Genomic DNA, 24,003 nt, shown 5'->3' on the forward strand with positions numbered 1-24,003 from the left:
AGAAATAAGTGATGCGCAACTATTAGTGCCAGAGGATGTAGATAACGGGGATATGTCTCAGTCAGGCAGCATTATACACATGGACGTACATTGTGATGATGATGATGTTGTACCTGCTGCTGCTGCCTTTGCTGAGTTGTCAAGTGAAGCGGCTGATGATGACGATGTGTCTGTGGATGTCACCTGGGTGCCTGCTCGGAGAGCAGAAGAAGAGGGGGAAAGTTCAGATGGGGAGACAGAGAGGAGGAGGAGACGAGTTGGAAGCAGGGGGAGGAGGTCATCGCAAGGAGCTAGTGGCGCAGTCAGACAGCATGTAGATTCGGCACCCGGGGTCAGCCAGACAGCACGCCAATCAACGCAAGCTGTTGCCACCACCAGAATGCCGTCCTTGCAAAGCTCAGCAGTGTGGCATTTTTTTTGTGTGTCTGCCTCTGATATCAGCGATGCCATTTGTAACCTGTGCCAAAAGAAACTGAGTCGTGGGAAGTCCAACACCCACCTAGGTACAACTGCTTTGCGAAGGCACATGATCTCACATCACAAACGCCTATGGGATCAACACATGAGTAAAAGCAGCACACAAACTGAAAGCCACCATCCTCCTCCTGGTCCAGCATCTTCAGCCACGTCAACCACTGCTGTCCTCCATGCCCCCTATCAACAACCCGCCCCTCCGCCTCTCACCTTCAGCAGTTCCTGCTCGTCACCTGCCCACAGTCAGGTGTCTGTGAAGGAAATGTTTGAGCGCAAAAAGCCAATCTCGCAGAGTCACCCCCTTGCCCGGCGTCTGACAGCTGGCTTGTCGGAACTCTTAGCCCGCCAGCTTTTACCATACAAGCTGGTGGAGTCTGAGGCCTTCAAAAAATTTGTCGCTATTGGGACACCGCAGTGGAAGGTACCCGGCCGAAATTATTTTTCACAAAAGGCAATCCCCAACCTGTACTCTATTGTGGAAAAGGAAATCATGTCACGTCTGGCACACAGTGTTGGGGCAAGGGTCCATCTGACCACTGATAACTGGTCTGCAAAGCACGGTCAGGGCAGGTATATAACGTACACTGCGCATTGGGTAAACCTGCTGGCGGCTGCCAAGCATGGAATGCGTGGCTCTGCTGCAGAGGAGTTGGTGACACCGCCACGACTTGCAGGCAGGCCTGCTGCCACCTCCTCTACTCCTCCTACTCCATCCTCTTTGCTAACCTCCTCGGCTGAGTCCTCTTCTGCTGTTGCGTCTTGCTCCACACCAACTGCACCCCCCCAGCTCCCCAGGGGCTATTCCACATGCCGGATACGACAGTGTCACGCTGTCTTGGGGTTGACTTGCCTGAAAGCAGAGAGTCACACCGGACCAGCACTACTGTCCGCCCTGAATGCACAGGTGGATCAGTGGCTGACCCCGCACCAACTGGAGATCGGCAAAGTGGTGTGTGACAACGGGAGCAATTTGTTGGCGGCATTGAATTTGGGCAAGTTGACACATGTGCCGTGCATGGCACATGTGTTGAATCTGATTGTGCAACGTTTTGTGCAGAAGTACCCAGGCTTACAGGACGTCCTCAAGCAGGCCAGGAAGGTGTGTGGCCATTTCAGGCGTTCCTACACGGCCATGGCGCACTTTGCAGATATTCAGCGGCGAAACAACATGCCAGTGAGGCGCTTGATTTGCGACAGCCCGACACGTTGGAATTCAACACTGCTAATGTTCGACCGCCTGCTCCAACAAGAAAAAGCGGTCAACGAGTATTTGTATGACCGGGGTGCTAGGACAGCCTCTGCGGAGCTGGGTATTTTTTTGCCACGCTACTGGACGCTCATGCGCAATGCCTGTAGGCTCATGCGTCCTTTTGAGGAGGTGACAAACCTAGTGAGTCGCACTGAAGGCACCATCAGCGACATCATCCCATATGTTTTTTTCCTGGAGCGTGCCCTGCGAAGAGTGCTGGATCAGGCCGTAGATGAGCGTGAAGAGGAAGAGGAAGAGTTGTGGTCACCATCACCACCACCAGAAATAGCCTTACCATCGATTGCTGGACCTGCGGCAACACTGGAAGAGGAGTGTGAGGAAGAGGAGTCAGAGGAGGAATGTGGCTTTGAGGAGGAGGAACACCAACCACAGCAGGCATCCCAGGGTGCTAGTTGTCACCTATCTGGTACCCGTGGTGTTGTACGTGGCTGGGGGGAAGAACACACCTTCAATGACATCAGTGAGGACGAGGAATTGGACATGAGTAGCTCGGCATCCAACCTTGTGCAAATGGGGTCTTTCATGCTGTCATGCCTGTTGAGAGACCCTCGTATAAAAAGGCTGAAGGAGAACGACCTGTACTGGGTGGCCACGCTACTAGACCCCCGGTATAAGCAGAAAGTCTGTGACATGTTACCCAATTACCGGCAGTCGCAAAGGATGCAGCAGCTACAAAATAAGTTAAAAACTATGCTCTACACAGCGTATAAGGGTGATGTCACAGCACAACGGGAATCCAACAGGGGAAGAGGTGAAAGTAATCCTCCTCCTACCACCACAACCACGCCGGCAAGGACAGGACGCTTTACAGACGTCTTGTTGATGGAGGACATGCGGAGCTTTTTTAGTCCTATGCATCGCCACAGCCCTTCGGGGTCCACCCTCAGAGAACGACTCGACCGACAGGTAGCAGACTACCTTGCCTTAACTGCAGATATCGACACTCTGAGGAGCGATGAACCCCTTGACTACTGGGTGTGCAGGCTTGACCTGTGGCCTGAGCTGTCCCAGTTTGCCATTGAACTTCTGGCCTGCCCCGCTTCAAGTGTGCTGTCAGAAAGGACCTTCAGCGCAGCAGGAGGTATTGTCACTGAGAAGAGAAGTCGCCTAGGTCAAAAAAGTCTTGATTACCTCACGTTTATTAAGATGAATGAGGCATGGATCCCGAAGGGACTGACAGTGGGGGATGCATTTGACTAAAAAAGGCCTGGTGATGACTGAGATGCCTTGGCCTAAAAATGGTCCACACGCTGCTGTATATAATCATTCTCTGCATGCCGGATGACTTACGTGACGTCTCCGCCACCAACTACGGTTCAAGCAGCAATGTTTTAGTGCACTTTCTGCCTTAAAACCTCAATTTTTCAGGCCGCTGCAACAATACCTACTTTTTCATGCATGTGTACATGCCTAATTTTTCTGGCCTCTGGTGCTACACTGTGGCTGCAAAAAAACAAAAAACAAAAAAAAAGGCACATACATGTGTCAATTCCCCTTCGTGATCGTTACCTTGTCGTGGTGAAGGGGCTTGCGTATCACAATGAAGCGATCACCTCTAGGATTGTGTTGGCACACCCCAGATGATAAGGTCGTTGCTTCATTGTGTACAGACCAAAAGCGATCCGCAGGATAATTTTTCATAAAAAAAAACATTCATTTTCTTTCATTCTTTCTGCGGAGCTGGGTATTTTTTGGCCGCGTTACTGAATGCTCATGAACAATGGCTGTAGGCTCATGCGTCCTTTTGCAGAGATGACAACCCTGGTGGTCAGTCGAACCCAAGGCAACATCATCGACCTCATCCCATATGCGTTTTTTCTGGAGCGTGCCCTGCGAAGAGTACTGGATCAGGCTGTAGATGAGCATGAAGAGGAAGAGTTGTGGTCCTCATCACCACCAGAAGCAGCCTTGTCGTTGTCAATTGCTGGACCTGTGGCAACGCAGAGAGAGGAGTCTGAAGAAGAGAAGTCAGAGGAGGAAGGTGGCTTTGAGGAGGTGGAATACCAGCCACAGCAGGCGTCCCAGGGGGCTTGTTCTCACCTTTCGGGGACCCTTGGTGTTGTATGTGGCTGGGTGGAGGAAGAGACCTTCAATGATGTCAGTGAGGACAAGGAACGGGACATGGCTAGCTTGGTATCCAACCTTGTGCAAATTGGGAGTTTGCGGTTGTGCAAATGGACTGACTGACTGTTAAACGGGGAGTTTGGTCTGTCAGAGTTTGGTCTGTCACTGTGAAGCGGGCGACGGGCGTAACCCTTACACTACTTGACCGATAAAACATCATACCTGATCGTATTCACACACTGGATGTTTTAGTGCTGGTTTACACTGCCGCTACCACTAAAGTAGCGTCGCTTCCAGTGCGACTTTGGCGCGACTTAGCGCGACTTTGGCGCGACCTCATCGCGAGGTGACTTTTTATTTGGCCAATCACAATATCATGTTTTGTGACCGTCACCTAATTTCCTTTTCCTGTTTTTTGTTTTACATATTTCCCCATGTGTGCAGTGTTGTCTGTGTCATAGCTCAACTGATAGGCATGTTTGCCTTGGCATATCATATTTCAGCTTGCCAGAAAGAAAAAAAGACAGCTGGAAAGACACTGCATTAGTTTTCTACTAAAAATCATAAGAAAAATGCTGTTTTTTTTGGGTTGTGGACATACTACAGAGCTGAAACTTGACAGGTACACTTTTTAGACCCCCCAGACACTAAATACAAAAAATGACATGCCTGCCTAAAAAAATGCCCGATAAATGCCTGCAAGAGAAAAAGACAGCCGCAGAGAAGCCGTATTCCTGAAAATATAAGAAAAATGCTGTTTTTTAGGGGTTCTGGACATGCTACAGAGCTGAAACTTGACAGGTACACTTTTGTGACCCCCCAGACACTAAATACAAAAAATGACATGCCTGCCTAAAAAAATGCCCGATAAATGCCTGCAAGAGAAAAAGCCAGCCGCAGAGAAGCCGTATTCCTGAAAATATAAGAAAAATGCTGTTTTTTAGGGGTTCTGGACATGCTACAGAGCTGAAACTTGACAGGTACACTTTTGTGACCCCCCAGACACTAAATACAAAAAATGACATGCCTGCCTAAAAAAATGCCCGATAAATGCCTGCAAGAGAAAAAGACAGCCGCAGAGAAGCCGTATTCCTGAAAATATAAGAAAAATGCTGTTTTTTAGGGGTTCTGGACATGCTACAGAGCTGAAACTTGACAGGTACACTTTTGTGACCCCCCAGACACTAAATACAAAAAATGACATGCCTGCCTAAAAAAATGCCCGATAAATGCCTGCAAGAGAAAAAGCCAGCCGCAGAGAAGCCGTATTCCTGAAAATATAAGAAAAATGCTGTTTTTTAGGGGTTCTGGACATGCTACAGAGCTGAAACTTGACAGGTACACTTTTGTGACCCCCCAGACACTAAATACAAAAAATGACATGCGTGCCTAAAAAAATGCCCGATAAATGCCTGCAAGAGAAAAAGACAGCCGCAGAGAAGCCGTATTCCTGAAAATATAAGAAAAATGCTGTTTTTTAGGGGTTCTGGACATGCTACAGAGCTGAAACTTGACAGGTACACTTTTGTGACCCCCCAGACACTAAATACAAAAAATGACATGCCTGCCTAAAAAAATGCCCGATAAATGCCTGCAAGAGAAAAAGACAGCCGCAGAGAAGCCGTATTCCTGAAAATATAAGAAAAATGCTGTTTTTTAGGGGTTCTGGACATGCTACAGAGCTGAAACTTGACAGGTACACTTTTGTGACCCCCCAGACACTAAATACAAAAAATGACATGCCTGCCTAAAAAAATGCCCGATAAATGCCTGCAAGAGAAAAAGACAGCCGCAGAGAAGCCGTATTCCTGAAAATATAAGAAAAATGCTGTTTTTTAGGGGTTCTGGACATGCTACAGAGCTGAAACTTGACAGGTACACTTTTGTGACCCCCCAGACACTAAATACAAAAAATGACATGCCTGCCTAAAAAAATGCCCGATAAATGCCTGCAAGAGAAAAAGACAGCCGCAGAGAAGCCGTATTCCTGAAAATATAAGAAAAATGCTGTTTTTTAGGGGTTCTGGACATGCTACAGAGCTGAAACTTGACAGGTACACTTTTTAGACCCCCCAGACACTAAATACAAAAAATGACATGCCTGCCTAAAAAAAATGCCCGCTAAATGCCTGCAAGAGAAAAAGCCAGCCGCAGAGAAGCCATATTCCTGAAAATATAAGAAAAATGCTGTTTTTTAGGGGTTCTGGACATGCTACAGAGCTGAAACTTGACAGGTACACTTTTGTGACCCCCCAGACACTAAATACAAAAAATGACATGCCTGCCTAAAAAAATGCCCGCTAAATGCCTGCAAGAGAAAAAGCCAGCCGCAGAGAAGCCGTATTCCTGAAAATATAAGAAAAATGCTGTTTTTTAGGGGTTCTGGACATGCTACAGAGCTGAAAATTGACAGGTACACTTTTTAGACCCCCCAGACACTAAATACAAAAAATGACATGCCTGCCTAAAAAAATGCCCGCTAAATGCCTGCAAGAGAAAAAGCCAGCCGCAGAGAAGCCATATTCCTGAAAATATAAGAAAAATGCTGTTTTTTAGGGGTTCTGGACATGCTACAGAGCTGAAACTTCACAGGTACACTTTTTAGACCCCCAGATGCTAAATCCAAAGAAATTTTTTATTTTTATTTTTTTTTAATTTTTCCAATAATTGGCTCTCTATCAAAAAATTATAATTTTTAAGAACTTTTTTTTGCGTGATCCCTCTCCGGCATGCCACAGTCCAGGTGTTAGTCCCCTTGAAACAACTTTTCCATCACTATTGTGGCCAGAAAGAGTCCCTGTGTGTTTTAAAATTCGCCTGCCTATTGAAGTCTATGGCGGTTCGCCCGGTTCGCCGGTTCGCGAACATTTGCCGATGTTCGCGTTCGCCGTTCGCGAACCGCGAATTTTAGGTTCGCGACATCACTACATGTACATTGAATATATATATATATATATATATATATATATATATATATATATATATACCTATAAGTTAAGGTTTATAGAATGAGCGCCTTTCTTAGGGTGCCTTCTATACGCAATTTGTAACAGCATTGAAATGTTTCTATGGATATAGATATTTTAAAGGAATTTTTGTAATGAATAAAATTACTTTTTTATTTTAAATCAACCAAGTACTCACTTCTTTGGGGTTAAGAATTGCACCTTTAAAATAATTTGCTCTTCATTTTAGTTTTTCTCACATGCTTACAGATGTGGTGCCATGTCAGTGAATTGTGCTCCATGTTTTTCTATATCCATTAATAGTGTGTACCTGCCTCTATCCATAGCACCTAGTGTGATTTCTGTCTCATCTCTCACTCTTCTGCATGAGTCACTTCTGACAGTCTATGTCCCCACTTGGCAATCCAGGGAGAAGGCACTGCCCCTCCCCCAGCAGGTGATTGGCAGTCTCAGCTTTGCATATTTCCCTATGAGACTGTGCAAAAGGGGTGTGTGTATCCATTCCCTCCACCCAGGTCTCAAATTACACCCAGCTGTCTGCACTATGCTATGCAGTGTGTGACATCAGATCCCTGCCTCATAGTTACATAGTTACATAGTAGGTGAGGTCGAATAAAGACAATTGTCCATCCAGTTCAACCTGTGTAGGTGTGTGTGGCCGTAATCATCTCTCATACCCCTGAATGTTCTTCTCCTTGAGATGTACGTCTAAGACTCATGTCATCTAAAGCTCAAAAATTCAGAATTTTGAACAATTGTAGAGGAGAGAGGTCTGCTGATAAACAGGTACATGTTTTGTAGGAAACATTTTTAAATTTCTGTTTACTGGAGACCAGTCACTTCATTTTTTTCTTTTGGCTGCTTGTTCAGCACTTGAAGTCCTTACAGCCCATACATGTAAGGTCTGTATCACATGTATTTGGTTGTAGTTGCCATTTGTGCATTTTTGGTTGCTGCCCCTCTATTTGTCATCCTATTGGGGTGTCTTGAGCCGTACCCTCAGCTTCATGGGTATACACCTTTTGAGGTTTGCCACTGGGAAGTGATTTAGTAAAAAACATTTAATCATATTTCAAGCTGATCTTCTGTGGACTTCGTGTTTGTAGCATCTACTCCTGATGAAGTGAATAAGTATTCCCGAAACACGTAGAGATCTATTATGCACCTTTTTTTGGATGTAATTGGTACTTTGTGGAGTTGGAGACAAATATTTGTAATCAAGATTGGAAACAGAATATGAACTGTTCATAGTAAGGCCCCTTTCACACGGGTGCCTCTGTGGGACGAAATCCACTTACTTAGCGAGGTGTGTGGTGGTGGCTAATGTTGTTTTTTAAATTTTAACTGTTAATATTTTACTGTGTTGTTTATAATAAAAAAAACACATTTGTAAACATTTTTGGTAATTTTTTGATGTTCCGCAAAAAAATGCTTTGACAACAACACATATTTAGGTTGGACTATAATAATATTGAGAGAGGTACATCATTTCATGTACCAGATCACTATTTGAGTGTCCAGATAAACAGGCACAACTTATGTAGGAGGATTTGCTTCATCTCTGTGCATCACGTGAGGCCAGTCACTTCACTGGGTATATGTGAGGGTTTGCAACCACTTTTACCCAAATTATAAAACACAATATTTGATGGGGACAAGGGCCTCTTCCCGACAATTCTGGGCTGTGGTTGTCGGGGTGTGCGGGTGGGGGGCTTATCAGGCCCGCTGGACCTGAAAAATAGAAAAAATAAAAAGCGATCCACCTCTTAGCGACGTCCCACTGTCTGCCCGCCCGGCTACGTCACTCAGTAGCACTACCTCTTCTGACATCACCTGACGTCACATGATGTCAGAAGGGGCGGTTCCACTGGGTGACATAGCCGGGTGGCTTCACTCCTTGCCTATATAGGAACTGTCAAAGCGCAGATCGGGGCGCAGGCGGAGCGTTTTTAATCTTTTTTCTATTTTTCGGGTCCGGCAGGCGTTGTGATTGATTATAGATTTACATCGAGGGACACTTTTTTTCTTTTTTAATAAAAGACTTGTCAAAATCTGTTTCCTATGATTATTGCTCTTTGAAACTTTTTTGGTGAATGGGTAGGGGTACAATGTACCCGATACCCATTCACATGGGAGGGTGGGTTCTTGGGGCCCCCTTATTAAAGGGGGCTTCCAGATTCTGATAAGCCCTCCACTCACAGACCCCAATAACCACAGCCCAGGGTTGTTGGGAAGTGGCCCTTGTCCCCATCAACATGGGGACAAGGTGCATTGGGGCCCCCCTAAAGGACCCTCCCCATGTTGAGGGCAAGTGGCCTGGTAAGGTTCAGGAGGGGGAGGGGGTGCTCACTCATCCCCGCCTTTCATGGCCTGCCAGGCTGCATGCTTGGATAAGGGTCTAGTATGGATTTGGGGGGGGGGGCACACTGTTTTTTTTTTAAAGTTTGGCATAGAGTTCCCCTTAAAATCTTTACCACACTCAAAGGGCTTGGTATGGATTTTGGGGCAGACCCCACACCATTTTTTTCTTAATTCTGTCACAGGGTCCCCCAAGCTGATTTTACCCCAATTTTTTTCATTTATATTTTTTTTACAATTGCAATTATTTTTTTAAATTCCCAAGCGGGGAAGCCATAACAACCAATTGACTGTGCGCTCAGCTGGCAAACATCCCGCTAAGTGCCGAGAAAGTTCAGGTGTTAGTGGAGTACCTGAATGGACAATGTTCAAACTAAACTTATGCTTGGCCCAAACTGTTCGCCCACCTTAGTGGTGCCTGAACACTGCAACCCCTCACAGTTACTCTTGCTGGGTGCAGGAGTGGCCCTGTCAAACAGGTGCATGTCAGCTGCCTGAACATTGTAATCCTTCACAATCACTCTTGCTGGGTGCAGGATAAAAAATGTAAATTTCAAGGTGCAGAAAAATTAGGCCTTGGGTGTTGGTGGTGCCCTAAACCAAAAACATTATTGTAAGCTAGCATAATCAAGATTCAGGTATAGAATACAGCAGCATAGGCAAGTCTTTAAGGAATCCCAGATCCCTAGCAAATTCAATCAGTTACATCAGCATCAGGGGCTTGATAGCTGCTGTTGATCCAGGACTGATTCCTTTTTATAAATGTCAGCCGGTCAACAGTCTGTGGACAGACGCACTGTTATCCATCACAAAACCTCAAGCAGAACTAGATGTCCATTTGGAAAGCATGCTGGAAGCAGGACAGGCCAGTAGTTTGATTGCATATTGGGCAAGTTCAGGCCAGTGGTCCATCCTTAAGACCCAGTAATCCAGCAGATGCTCAGTTGGAAAGGTCTCCAAGTTTGCTCTTGCCCCTAGATAATCTTGCACCATATGATCCTGACACTGCCGATGGTTGCTTAAACCTAACAGCCCTGGGTGCTGAGGACTAAAGAATTGTTTAAAAGAATTGGTTAGCCAGCCGCCTTCTCCACCGCTCCTCCTTTTCATGAACAAAGCTTCAGAATCACATTGTCCAGGAAATGGTAACTTCCCAGTGTCTGGAAAGGTGTTACACAAATTTTTCTTCAATGCATCCTCAAGATGTTTTATCCTCTGCTCCCTCTGCAAAGGCAGGATGAGCTCTGTATATTTACCCTTGTAACATGGATCAAGAAGGGTTGCCATCCAGTAATGATCCCTCTCCATGAATCTTTTCACAGGCTTTGCAGAATCAGGGAGTCAATGCAGGGTAAGTTTGATAAGGCATGAGATTCTGAGTCCTCTGGGTCTGTCATGTACCTGACGGCTGAGCCTGATGTGCAGAGGGAAGGCTTCCCCTACAACCCCGGCTCAGGGACCACCGATGTTGTAACAGTGGCCTTGAAAGCACGGTGGTATATGGGTTCCTGGATCATCTTCTGTGTGGTGGATATATCACCAGGGTGGACCAGAAGGTAAAATAGCAGGCATAGTCAGACTAGCATATTCTGGGCTGGTGGCAGCAGTCAGCAGGGATCAGGCAGGTGCATGCAGAGCAGAAGAGACACAGGGTGCATGGTCAGACAAGCCAGGTTGGTAACAGACAATCAGATGCAGGCATGGACAGTAGGCAAAGAATAGTCAGGGCACAGGCAGAGATCAGTAAGGTGAGTTCAGGCAGATGAGAAAAAAGACAACAGCAAAGTCCAGATACAGGCCAAGGTCAAGGTGAGAAAGATTCAACAGACTTGCCTAGAGTCAAAGGCAAGTTGGGTCAAACACAGGTGTAACAGGATCAGGTTTAGGGAATACAGGTACAGCTGCAGCTGCTACATCAGACCGCAAAGCATTAGTGCGACTGCTTATAGACGGCACTTGGTGTACGCGAATATTAACCACTTAAGCCCCGGAGGATTTGGCTGCTTAAAGACCAGGGTTTTTTTTGCGATTTTTTACTGCCTGAATTTAACGGACAATTCCGCGGTCGTGCGACGCTGTACCTAAACAAATTTGACGTCCTTTTTTTCCCACAAATAGAGCTTTCTTTTGGTGGTATTTGATCACCTATGCAATTTTGCAAAAATAACAATATTTTTCACATTTTTTTATATGAAATTCCCCAAAAAAAATGTAAAAATCAAAATTTTTTAACATTTTCGGCCAATTTGTTTTATGCTACATATGTTTGGTAAAAAAAATAGCAAAAAGCGTATTTTGATTGGTTTGCGCAAAAGTTATCGCTTTTACTAACAAAGGGAAAGATTTTTGTCATTTTTGGTGGTTTTTTTTTAACGCGTAATGGCGGCGATCTGCGATTTTTTTGCGGTACTGCGACATTGCGGCGGACAGATCGGACCCTTGACTGACATTTTTGACACTTTTGGGGGTACCAGTGACATTACTGCAGTAATCAGTAATCAGAAGCAGAGGGCCATCAATGAGTACCTGTGTGAGTATGGCACAAGGACAGGCTCAGGGGAGCTTGGCCTATTTTCACTACGCCAGTGGTTGCTGATAAAGGATGGATGCACTGTCCTGTCACTATTTGAGAAGGCTACAAGCCTTCCTGTTGCAGCACACACTTCATGGAATCATGGACATTAAACTTGAGGCAGAACAGCGGGAGAAAGAGGAGGACTTCCTTTCCTCTTAAGTCCCCCTTAATGCAGATACCACTCCTGCGGGGCCACAAAACACACAGGAGGAAGAGGATGAGGATTGCGGCAGCATGGATGTAGAGGATAACATACAGCAGTCTTCAAAGGATGGTTTGATTCCCCAGAAACCCCAGGAGTTGTATGTGGCTGGGGAGAGGTAGCTCCTGACAATGTCATCCTTAGGGACCCTGTCAGGGATGTGCTGGCCATAGTGCTATTAATGCTCAAAGGCAGATGTAAATGCGCATGCACAATCCTGTAACTGCCCATTGCATCAGGTACATGAATGTGCGAATGTGCATTAACCGGTTGCCGACCGCCGCACGACTATATACTGCGGCGGTCAGCCCCGGCCAGGCAGAGTGATGTAGGGGTACGTCACTCGCCTGTCACTGACTTGCGAGGCGTGGCCTGTGAGCGTCTGCCTCTCCTTGTTGGCCTTTCAGACATGATTATTTTTATTTTTTTTTTATAAGGAAAAAATGGTGCAGCAACTGTGGAGAATTTTTTTTCTGCTGCTGCAAAAATTTTTTTTAAATAAATGTAAAAAAAATGATTAAAGCCAAAAAAAAGGGGGGAAACCAATGCTCACGCAGAGGAAGAATGCCTGCAATGCAGAATTGAGGAATAGCAATCAAGCCCTAAATATTATTAGTGCTGCTGCGCCAAAAAAAAAAAAACACTGCTAACGCAGAAAGAGGAACTCCTGTGATGCAGAAGGGGGAACAGCAATTAAGCCCCAAACATTATTAGTGCTGCTGTGCCCAAAAAAAAAAGAAAACCACTGCGGACATGGAAGGAATAGCACCTGCGACAAAGAAGGGGGAACAGCAATTATGCCCTAAATATTATTAGTGGTGCTGTGCCAAAAAAAAAAGAGAACCATGGAGTACACAGAAGGAATAGCACCTGTGACACAGAAGGGAGAGTACTAATTATGCAGCAACAGAACTTGCTGCTGCAAAAAAAAAGAAAAAATGATCAATGAAAAAATGGGATCAGTGGGGTGACACAGACGTGTTGTATACACCAACACTTCAGTGGTACCACTACACTGTGTTACACAAGAATCAGCACAGCACTACACTGACTGCACTAAACTGAGTGAACATACAATCCACTAACTATCCTGCCTAATTTCCACTAACACACTACACAGGGCTGACATGTAAACAGCCTTATATATTATGGGGCGTGGACTTAGCCCCTAATCCATGATTGGTCAAAGGCACCCTGACTTTGGCTAATCATCGCTCTCACAGTACATTGTGCTGTAAATGGCCAAAGTATGCAGGTCAAGGGCATGCTTTGGCAAATCATCAGCAATCAATGCACTGCGAGCTTGCAGTGCATTATGGGGTTCTCATCGGTGGGCAAACTTCCCGCCGAGCACCCCGTCTGTTCGTGTGTTCAGCGAACACACCAAAACCCGAAGTTCGAGTCGAATGTACATAAAGCCCATCCCAAATTTTGAATTATGGCCAACCTACCAACTATCTCAAATTCAATGTATCCGTTTTAGGTTAAGTTGAACATCAAAGGGGGCAGTTCTTGGATCCAGGGAGTGGAGAGTCAGGTATAGAAAAACTGGCTATGATGAATTGCTGAATTGCTATGTGTTATTGCCCTTTGCTCAATAAACTAGTATATGGCCAGTCCATTCTAAAAATTACATTTTATTTATTCAGTATTTATAGTTACTGGGTTTTTAAACAAGATTTGCGTTTGTTACAATTTTCAATTTTGTAGAATATCTTACAAATTGCCATGTAGGATGCAGCTTTGCCATGGGCTACAGTACTTAATCATTCTTTGTATCGACTTATTGATTATAAATCAAAATGACAAGATCACCTACCAATTCACTATAGAGTAACGTAGCAGCACCCCCCCCCCCCCCCCAAGCAGGGACCCTATGTTCTCTCTGGGTGATGTAATAAGAACCTCACTGTTAGTTAAGGCCCCTAGGGTTTCTGAGGCAAATTCCCTACCCCTGTAAAATCAGCAATTTAGATTGTATTTTGTTTGCCCCTAGTATCAAGTTGTTACTCTAGCTTGTGACACTACATTACCTTTAGGGCTCATTCACACTATTGTGTTGCGGTAACAAGAGGCAAAGTACATTACTTTCATTAGTGTGATGTGGCTCTATTGATTCTGGTCATAAATGACACCCCAAAGCACTTTGCCAATAGACTGATGTATGTTGTGGTGTGAATGGGCATAGGCATCTATTTTGATGCACTAGGCAGCCCATTCCAATAAATGGCCTTCTCTAACGAAAATCATGTTAATGTGCAAAAACGTATCCAAAGACCAGGCACAGCACCAAACCCACACCAATGCTCATGGTTCATCTGGTGCCAGCTCCTGTTGCCTGTCTCTGCTCCAAGGTAATGATATAAGAAACCACACAAGAGAAACACAGGGCGCATCGACCTAGTGCATTACCTCACGATCAAAATATTTATTGAATAAAAGGTGGTAAGTAGGGTTGAGCGAACATGGACTGTATTATTCCTGTTCGTACCGAATAATTGGATTTTTGTTACCCGAACACGGACCCGAAAACTTTACTGTATATTTGGGTAAAAATCCGTGTTCGGTCGTTTTATTTCCGGGTTTTGCATGCTTTGGCGCGATTTTCATGGCGGGCTTTCAACAGCCAATCAACAAGCGTTTAACTGGTGTGCCTAAGCCATCCCAGCCATGCCTACAAATGTATCAGTAGCTGTGATTGGCCGTCTGAAGCATGTGACCAAGTCTTTATAAGTTCGGGGCAGCGCCGCTGCGGCGTCATTCTGCTGTTTAGTTCAGGGAGAGAGCACACATCAACGTGCTGGCTGCTGATTAGGGACAGACAGGAAAAAAAAAACATTTGTGTCCGGATAGAATTGAGGGAAAGGTCGGAGTGTGTTAGGCAGGGCGAGTTGTAGGCATTTTAGGGAGAGAGTCTGCTGATTTTTAGGGTCAGTGTGTTCTACAAACTACAATCGATATTGCTGTGGGGGGTGGAGTTTGCAGTGACCGATCTACGATCTTATCAATCCTTTTAGGGACAGAGTCTGCTGATTTTTAGGGTCAGTGTGTTCTACAAACTACAATCGATATTGCTGTGTGTGTGGGGGGGGGGGGGGGTTTGCAGTCACCCGATCTACGATCTTATCAATCCTTTTAGGGACAGAGTCTGCTGATTTTTAGGGTCAGACAGTGTGTTCTACAAACTACAATCGATATTGCTGTGTGGTGTGGGATAGGAGATAGCCAGGTGTCAGTGGTCCACACCCATTTTGCTGTGTGTGGGCTGCAGTGAACACAATCTTTTTGGGGTGCAGTGAACACAATCTTTTTGGGGTGCAGTGAACACAATCTTTTTTGCCCACTGAGGAGGAGGGAGAAAAGTATTTTTCTATCAGGCACTGTGTGCAGCATTTTTCCTTCAGCCTTGCTGTGCTGAGTGACTGATCATACACTGCTGTGTTCAGTTCACATGTGCTATTGAGTGGTTTCAAAAATCATACACTTTTTTTCTATTCCACTATTCAATATACAGCCTTGGGTTAAAAAAAATTAAATTGTGGCCTGCAGCAGAGCTGAATGATATTTGGGGTTTTTGGGGTTCATCTCATACTTCTGAAGATTTGAGGGTGCTGCCTGTTCCAAACTCCTCCTACTCCTCATCCAGCCTTTTAGGGGTACAAACAATAGTAATTGGGGCCTAGTGTGGTTTTGTACGTGTTTGATACATACACTTTTTTGATCATATTTTCTATTCCGCTATTCAATAAAAACCTTTGGGGATCAGTTAAATTGCGGGATAGTCTGTGTTGGTACGTGTGAGATCCACCTTTCCAAGTTTTTGGGGTTCATCTCATACTTCTGAAGATTTGAGGGTGCTGCCTGTTCCATACTCCTCATCCTGCCTTTTAGGGGTACAAACAATAGTAATTGGGGCCTAGTGTGGTTTTGTACGTGTGAGATACATACACTTTTTTTGATCATATTTTCTATTCCGCTATTCAATAAAAACCTTTGGGGATCAGTTAAATTGCGGGATAGTCTGTGTTGGTACGTGTGAGAGCCACCTTTCCAAGTTTTTGGGGTTCATCTCATACTTCTGAAGATTTGAGGGTGCTGCCTGTTCCATACTCCTCCTACTCCTCATCCTGCCTTTAGGGGTACAAACAATAGTAATTGGGGCCTAGTGTGCTTCTGTACGTGTGAGATACATAAACTTTTTTTGATCATATTTCCTATTCCGCTATTCAATAAAAACCTTTGGGGATCAATTAAATTGCGGGATAGTCTGTGTTGGTACGTGTGAGATCCACCTTTCCAAGTTTTTGGGGTTCATCTCATACTTCTGAAGATTTGAGGGTGCTGCCTGTTCCATACTCCTCCTACTCCTCATCCAGCCTTTTAGGGGTACAAACAATAGTAATTGGGGCCTAGTGTGGTTTTGTACGTGTGAGATACATACACTTTTTTTGATCATATTTTCTATTCCGCTATTCAATAAAAACCTTTGGGGATCAGTTAAATTGCGAGATAGTCTGTGTTGGTACGTGTGAGATCCACCTTTCCAAGTTTTTGGGGTTCATCTCATACTTCTGAAGATTTGAGGGTGCTGCCTGTTCCAAACTCCTCCTACTCCTCATCCTGCCTTTAGGGGTACAAACAATAGTAATTGGGGCCTAGTGTGGTTTTGTACGTGTGAGATACATACACTTTTTTTGATCATATTTTCTATTCCGCTATTCAATAAAAACCTTTGGGGATCAATTAAATTGCGGGATAGTCTGTGTTGGTACGTGTGAGATCCACCTTTCCAAGTTTTTGGGGTTCATCTCATACTTCTGAAGATTTGAGGGTGCTGCCTGTTCCATACTCCTCCTACTCCTCATCCTGCCTTTAGGGGTACAAACAATAGTAATTGGGGCCTAGTGTGCTTCTGTACGTGTGAGATACATACACTTTTTTTGATCATATTTCCTATTCCGCTATTCAATAAAAACCTTTGGGGATCAATTAAATTGCGGGATAGTCTGTGTTGGTACGTGTGAGATCCACCTTTCCAAGTTTTTGGGGTTCATCTCATACTTCTGAAGATTTGAGGGTGCTGCCTGTTCCAAACTCCTCCTACTCCTCATCCTGCCTTTAGGGGTACAAACAATAGTAATTGGGGCCTAGTGTGGTTGTGTACGTGTGAGATACATACACTTTTTTTGATCATATTTCCTATTTTGCTATTGAATAAAAACCTTTGGGGATCAATTAAATTGCGGGATAGTCTGTGTTGGTACGTGTGAGATCCACCTTTCCAAGTTTTTGGGGTTTATCTCATACTTTTGAAGATTTGAGGGTGCTGCCTGTTCCATTCTCCTCCTACTCCTCATCCTGCCTTTAGGGGTACAAACAATAGTAATTGGGGCCTAGTGTGCTTCTGTACGTGTGAGATACATACACTTATTTTGATCATATATCCTATTCCGCTATTCAATAAAAACCTTTGGGGATCAATTAAATTGCGGGATAGTCTGTGTTGGTACGTGTGAGATCCACCTTTCCAAGTTTTTGGGGTTCATCTCATACTTCTGAAGATTTGAGGGTGCTGCCGGTTCCAAACTCCTCCTACTCCTCATCCTGCCTTTAGGGGTACAAACAATAGTAATTGGGGCCTAGTGTGGTTGTGTACGTGTGATATACATACACTTTTTTTGATCATATTTTCTATTCCGCTATTTAATCAAAACCTTTGGGTATGAACAATTAAATTGCGTGATAGTCTGTGTCGGTACGTGTGAGATACACGTTTCCAATTTTTTGGGCGCATCTCACACTGCCGAGGATTTGAGGGTGCTTCAGTCTGCCTCCTGCCTGTTCCGAACTCCTCCTACTCCTCATCCTGCCTTTAGGGTAGAAAAAATTGTAATCGGGGCCTAGTCTGTGTTTGTACGTGTGAGATACAACCGTATTATAAAATTTTGCCTATTCCGCTATTCAATATACACCCTTTTGGAGTGTAAAAAATTAAATTACGGCATAGTCTGTATCGGTACGCGTGAGATACACCTTTTAAATTTGTTTGGCGCATCTCCTTCCCCCGCCAAGGATTGCAGGGCGCTTCAGTTTGCCTCCTGTTCCCAACTCCTCCTACTCCTCTTCCTCATCCTGCCTTTAGGGTACAAAAAATTGTAATCGGGGCCTAGTCTGTGTTTGTACGTGTGAGATACACCATATTATAAAATTTTTCCTATTCCGCTATTCAATATACACCCTTTTGGAGTGTAAAAATTTAAATTACGGCATAGTCTGTATCGGTACGTGTGAGATACACCTTTTAAATTAGTTTGGCGCATCTCCTTCCCCCGCCAAGGATTGCAGGGCGCTTCAGTTTGCCTCCTGTTCCCAACTCCTCCTACTCCTCTTCCTCATCCTCCCTTTAGGGTACAAAAAAATTTAATCGGGCCTAGTCTGTGTTTGTACGTGTGAGATACACCGTTTTTTATCCTATTCCGCTATTCAATATACACCCTTTTGGGGTAAAAAACATTAAATTGCGGCATAGTTTGCATATTTGACTGTGAGATACACCCGTGCGATACTGTTGTTGTTTTGTTCCGCTTTTCAATAAACACCTTTCTAGGGCAAGATCTTAAATTACAGAAATATGAGGAGACCGTCAAATAGGGGCCGTGGCCTGGGTCGTGGTGCTGCTGGTAGAGCTCCTGTTGCAAGGAGAGGATGTGGTCGATCTGTGCCAGCTACACGCACAAGTGAAACACCTTCCTCAAGTGTTAGTAGGCGACAGAACCTGCATCAGTATTTGGTAGGGCATCATACGCCTCTAGAAGTGATGAGGCCAGAACACAGAGAGGCGATAGTAGATTGGTTTGCTGCTGACAGTGCCTCCAGCTCCTTCACATTGTCTCCCAACCAGTCTACTGCAGAAAGGTCAGAGTTGGCACCTGCAGCCGATGTCCAAACGTCTTTCACCTCACCCCCTTGCAAATCAGGCAAGCAGTCTGAGCCCCAAGCCATACAGCAGTCTCTTGTTCTTTTTGAGGACTCTGTCAGCAGGGTTTCCCAGGGCCATCCACCTAGCCCTGCCCCAGAAGTGGAAGAGATTGAGTGCAGCGATGCCCAACCACTCATTTCTCAAGATGAGTACATGCAAGGACCATCGCAGCACGTCTCCGATGATGACGAAATGCAGGTGCCAACTGCTGCGGCGTTCAGCATTGTGGAGACCGACAAGGAGGGCAGGGGTGAAGACTGGGTGGAAGATGATGTGGAGGACGATGAGGTCCTCGACCCCACATGGAATGAATGTCATGCAGGTGACCTGAGTAGTTTGGAGGAAGAGGCGGTGGTCGCACAGAGCCACCAGCACAGCAGAAGAGGGAGCAGGGTGCAGAAGCGGAGTGCCCATGCCCTAGACACTACGCCTGCTACTGCCCAACGCAGCAAGGGAACGAGCGCACCAAAGTCAGCTCAAAGGAGTTCTCTAGCGTGGAAGTTCTTTAGAAAATGTGCTGATGACAGGACACGAGTGGTTTGCACCCTGTGCAATCAGAGCCTGAAGCGAGGCATAAACCTTCTTAACCTGAGCACAACCTGCATGATCAGGCATCTAAGTGCAAAGCACGAGCTGCAGTGGAGTAGACACCTTCAAAACCAAGAAACGTCTCTGGCTCATCCTGCTTCCTCTTCTGCTGCAGTCTCGGCCGCTCCAGCCACATCTGTAGTGATACCGGCACCTGCCACCCCGCAAACAGAGGATCTGTCAGCAACACCACCACCTGGGTCACCAACCATCTCCACAATGTCCCGTGGAAGCGTTCAGCTTTCCATCTCCCAAACACTTGAGAGGAAGAGGAAGTACTCCCCTACCCACCCCTGATCCCTGGCCCTGAATGCCAGCATTTCAAAATTCTTGGCCTTTGAAATGCTGTCATTCCGTCTGGTGGAGACGCACAGTTTTAAAAACCTTATGTCGGTGGCTGTCCCACAGTACGTCGTGCCCAGCCGGCACTACTTTTCCAGGCAAGCCATCCCTTCCCTGCACAACCAAGTGGGGGAAAAAATCAGGTGTGCACTGCGCAACGCCATCTGTGCCAAGGTCCACCTAACTACCGATACGTGGACCAGTAAGCACGAAGAGGTAACATTTCTAAGGCTTTCAGGGCAGTCATTCGCAAGGGGCTCCGAGGGTGGGTTCCTGCACACACAAACGCCAGGGACACAATTGTCCAGCAGGGGCACAGTTCTGGAGGATGAGGAGGATGAGGAGCTGGAGGAGGAGATGGAAGCATGTTCACAGCAGGGTGGCACGCAGGCCAGCTCATGGCCATCACTGGTGCGTGGCTGGGGGGATACAGAGGACACGGACAATACACCTCCCACAGAGGACAGCCTTTCGTTGCCTCTGGGCAGCCTGGCACACATGAGCGATTACATGCTGCAGTGTCTCCACAACGACCGCCGAGTTGCCCACATTCTAACTTGTGCTGATTACTGGGTGGCCACGCTGCTGGATCCCCGTTACAAGACAACGTACCGTCCTTAATTCACTCACTGGAGCGCGATCGCAAGATGCGCGAGTACAAGCGCACACTGGTAGACGCGATGCTGCTGGCATTCCCACCTGACAGCGGGGCCACAGTGGAAGCACAAGGCAGAGGAGGAGGAGGAGGAGGAGGAGGAAGAGGTCGCCAACGCAACCAGGGCACCGCCAGCACCTCAGAAGGCAGGGTTAGCATGGCCGAAATGTGGAAAAGCTTTGTCAGCACGCCACAACAAACAGCAGCACCAGCAGCTCATATGGAACGTCTTAGCAGGAGGCAGCATTTCACCAACATGGTGGAGCAGTATGTGTGCACACGCCTACATGTAGTGAATGACGGGTCTGCCCCCTTCAACTTCTGGGTCTCCAAATTGGGCACATGGCCTGAGCTTGCCCTTTACGCCTTGGAGGTGCTGGCGTGCCCTGCAGCCAGTGTATTATCTGAACGGGTATTTAGCACGGCTGGGGGCGTTATCACAGACAAGCGCAGCCGCCTGTCCAGAGACAATGTGGACAAGTTCACGTTCATTAAAATGAACCAGGCATGGATCCCACGGGACTTTTCCGTACCTTGTGCAGAATAGCGATGGATACCGACCTTACCCACCCATTGTTCCATTTTTGCTCTTTCTCACTCTTTTGGGGTGTACCCTCATTTAAAATTTGTGAAAAGAAGCAGTGTTGGCTACCTCGTCCTCCTCAGGGCCAGATTAAGGTAAGGGCTATTGGAGCTGCAGCTCCAGGCCCCTACCTTTATATAGGCCTCGGGTTGGCCATATTCACTGTTACCGCTCTTCTGTCACTTGTAAACACAGAAGTCTGGCTTCTATGCTCGTTTCCCCAGGCAGCTCCCTCAGAACCTCCCCACACAGCACGAAGGCCGGACAAGGAGGGACAGTTGCCGATGCATGGATGTGTTTATGGGCTTCAGAGACAGCATCCCATGTTGAATTAGGCATGCATGGCTGCACCCTTCCTCCTCTGGGTGCATGCCAAGGCACGGCCCTTAAGGCCCTTCAAAATCCTCAGCACCAAGCCCATGATGCTCTTAATCCGGCCCTGGTCCTCCTCCACCGCCGCTTCCACCTACACCGCCCATAGGTGTGCGCAGCCTATATCATTAGGGTGTGCACCCCAAAGTTTAAATACACATTCATGTGTTTGCCTACATGTACATGGCCCCGATACATTACTCTCCCTGCTGGCAAAGTGAAATAGAGCAGAGCAGGTCCGAGGGAGATCTTTCCCATCTCCTCACTGGCAAACAGAGCGATAATGCTAATGTGCCCTAGGTGATTAGGGTGTGCCCAGGTACACCCGGCACACCCTGTGCGCACGCCTATGACACCGCCACATCCACCACCACCTCAACCTCCCTCCTACTCCATATGGGCCTCGTCCTTCAGAGATGAAGAACATTGTTTTATTTTTCTGTTTTTTTTGTTGTTTTAAGTTATTTCCCTATCCACATTTGTTTGCAGAGCACTTGCCATGCTCTTAACTACGTTTTGCTGCCATTTGCAGCACTCTAGCCCTTTCCATTGGTGTTTTAGAGCCATTTTAGTGCCTGAAAGTTCGGGTCCCCATTGACGAAGATGACTCACACTTTGCAATTAGCAATTTTAGTTAAATTTAAGGATAAAGTATGCTATCCTTGTGAGCAAACCTATAGGGGTGAAACGCGTTTCGGGAGAGTGGTCTTTTTTTGGTGGAGACTGTATGTAGTCAGCTATTTGGTTGTCAATAGAGGAACCAATTGTGAATTGAGATTCACATCTTCTTGCATGTTAACCACTTTATGATCGCCCGCTGCAGTTATACTGCAGCAGGCAGCCGCTCCTGCGCGAACCACCGTAGGTATACGTCGGTCGCCCGCAGTCAGCTAGGTGGCGAGGGTGTGCTGCCAGCGTCGTGCTTCCGCCCCCGCTCATCAGCGGGGAAGCTGCTGCACAGGGCAGGCGGCTCTGATTGCCGCCTGACACCCGCGTTCGTTCCCCGCTGAGAGAGAAAGAAGGTCGGCTGTTGTAAACACAGCTGACCGTTCTTCTCCCTGGCGTGATCACAGAGCTCCTGTGATCCTTCTATATAGGAACACAGGTCTCTGTGAGCATTTAACAAGCTACGCCCCCCCCCCCCACAGTTAGAAACACGCCCCCTAGGCACAGTGTTAACCCCTTCCCTGCCAGTACCATTATTACAGTATCAGTGCATATTTTTAGCACTGATTACTGTAGTAATGTCACTGGTCCCCCCAAAAGTGTCAAAAATGTCAGTCCATTTTTTACCAAAAATATGTAGCAGAAAACAAATTGGCCTAGAATGTTAAAAAAGTTTGATTTTTTAATTTATTTTTTATTTTTTTTTGGGGGGGGGGGGATGTTATATAGCAAAATGTGAATTTTTTCTTTTTTTTCTCAGAATTGTCACACTTTTTTTGTTTATAGCGCAAAAAATAAAATCGCACAGGTGATCAAATACCGCCAAAAGAAAGCTATATGTGTGGGAAAAAAAGGACATCAATTTTATTTGGGTACAGCGTCGCAGGACCGCGCAATTGTCCGTTAAAATAATGCAGTGCCGAATCGCAAAATATGGCCTGTTCATTAAGGGGGCAAATCCTTCCGGTCCAGAAAAGGTTAACATGCGACTGAAATGTTGTGAATGGGCCCTTACTATGGTAAAAAAAATTAGACACAATCTTTATCGTGTTAAAAAAATGGGGAGAATGTTGATTGTTTCAAATGGATATACAGTATATATATTAAAAATCAAAGAAGCTGCTTTTCAGAGCGTCAGATAATAAACTGTCAAATATATCAAATTAAAGCTTAAAATAGCGTTCGTTTTGACCTAGCAGATAAGTGTTGAAATGATGTGAATGATCACATCTGTGACTGTAGAAATAGGTCCCATGGTCTAGCTTTCTGCCTATAATTAGAGAATGAGAGACTAGTCCGAGTTTAAACTTGTCAGGTGAAGCTCATTAGGACACATATTTAAAAAAAATAAAAATTCTTCACTAAGATTTGCTGTGCAAGAGAAATCAAAAACATATAATTATACAATGTCATTTGGCTCAGGGAGTTACCCACTGTTAGATCTTCCTTCAAGATGGTGTGATTTTGGTTAAAGCATAACTAAAGTAATAAATAAATAAATAAAATTCATATATGATTCAAGTTTCAATTCTCAATTGCTGCATCCTATTTCTTTAAGATTCTGTGTATATTTAGCCCTTAGAAATACCTGGGAATTGTTTCAGATTTCCCCATATGCATTCATTAATGCTTAAAGTATAACTGAGGGCAAAACTTTTTTTTTTTTTTTAGTTTTGGATAGAGTGCAGAGGGATTTGTTAGTTGTATTTCTCTCTGTGCCCCTGTTAACCACTTTACCGCTGCTCACTAGAGCTCTACTGCGGCAAAGTGGCTCGATAACGTCTGGCGACATAGACCTACTCACCAGACATTCCCCTCTCTCGGCCGCGCGCGGCGCCGGAGGCTCGCTCCCGCTGTATTCAGTCACAGCAGGAGTCGGGCCAGGGGAGGAGCAGCGGCGATCGCCGCT

This window comes from Pelophylax lessonae, assembly GCF_965119305.1.
Source record: "Pelophylax lessonae genome assembly, chromosome: 3".
Lineage (NCBI taxonomy): Eukaryota > Metazoa > Chordata > Amphibia > Anura > Ranidae > Pelophylax > Pelophylax lessonae.